The sequence below is a fragment of the Poecilia formosa genome, unplaced genomic scaffold (genome assembly GCF_000485575.1).
Source record: "Poecilia formosa unplaced genomic scaffold, Poecilia_formosa-5.1.2 Scaffold172, whole genome shotgun sequence".
In the NCBI taxonomy this organism is placed as follows: Eukaryota; Metazoa; Chordata; class Actinopteri; order Cyprinodontiformes; family Poeciliidae; genus Poecilia; species Poecilia formosa.
The window spans coordinates 865,880-867,273 of record NW_006800111.1 but is presented as its reverse complement, the minus strand read 5'-3'; the positions used below and the strand labels follow the sequence as shown (position 1 = coordinate 867,273).

The window sequence follows — 1,394 nt, the reverse complement described above, 5'->3', positions numbered from 1 at the left end:
CGCTGATACGTCATTTTTACTGCTAAACACAACGCTGAGTAAAGTGGTGTACCGCTCCAAGATGGCCGCCCTAATCTCGTCAGCGACAATAGGCGAGAGCGGTCCATGAGGCGTCTATCCTTATATTACGTCTATGGTTTTTGGTGTGACGCAATTAGCTTGTTAGCATGTGAGGCACACAAGCTAACACTAGCTTAGTTGAGTACGGATACGTGAAGCTTCCCCAATGCCTCGCTTTATATCTGCGACCCCACATTTCTTGTTGGTTTTTGCTAGTCAATTGTGAATCGTTTGATTTATTAACTTTTTTTCACTTAAGTAAACGCCTATTTCACGTTAGACAGTGACGTTGTATATGCAAGGCGCTATTATCCGGTGACGCTAAAATTGTCTACTAATCAATGTCAGTTGCTGAAAATATGCAGAAACATCCATCTATTTTCTTTACACCCTTGTCCCTCAGTGGGGTCGCTGGTGCCTATCTCATCTCCAGCTATCGTTCCGGGCGAGAGGCAGGGTACACCCTTGACAGGTCGCCAGTCTGTCGCAGGGCAACACAGAGACAAACAACCAAGCACACTCACACCTAGGTGCAATTTGGAGAGGCCAATTAACCTAACATGTTTTTGGACTGTGGGAGGAAAGCGCATGCACAGGGAGAACATGCAAACTCCATGCAGAAAGACCGGGGACGGGAGTCGAACCCAGACCCTTCTTGCTGCAAGACAACAGCTCTACCAACTGCGCCACTGTGCAGCCATGCAGAAACAAAAACATTTTTGTAAACGTCTCGTCTGGTTTCCAGTGTTCAATTATAGCTAACATTATGACCTGTGCGGCTGTCTCTGTGGCGCAATCGGTTAGCGCGTTCGGCTGTTAACCGAAAGGTTGGTGGTTCGAGCCCACCCAGGGACGCAGCGATTTTGTTTTTCTGTTTACTATTCAGCTAGTAGACATGAGTTTTCTTGTGTCTGTCAAGATCAGGACAGGTGTTCTGCCTATCTGTCACACCCGTATATCCAGCATACTTTATGGTAATACGCATGCGCACATCGACGTTACGCCACATACTGCTTACTCAGCAGATTTCTTATAAATCCGACATACCTGTAGAAGTTTCATTTTGTGTGTTTTATTTCTCAGAGGTTTACGGTAAATTTTAATTAATTAAGCTGCTATGTTAATCAAATATATTAACATGAATGACTTGCTGTTTCCAATATCGTTACCATACTGTAAACAAGATAGTCCCGTTTAGCGTCACTATTATTACAAATACTGTTTGACCACAATTTTGGTGTCCCGCGGGATATTTTGTCCCTATAGCTAATCTACCTTTTTAATATTTTAATACCTCTTTAGAAAACTGCACATAATATGTCCTAAAAAAGCAC

General features: G+C 43.5%; 1 non-coding gene across 1 annotated transcript; it reads left to right on the top strand.

The window, feature by feature from the left end:
- The first annotated feature begins 841 nt into the window (after positions 1 to 841).
- Positions 842 to 915, top strand: trnan-guu (transfer RNA asparagine (anticodon GUU)). Its single transcript has one exon. It is a non-coding gene; the product is annotated as a tRNA-Asn (tRNA).
- Positions 916 to 1,394: the final 479 nt, after the last annotated feature.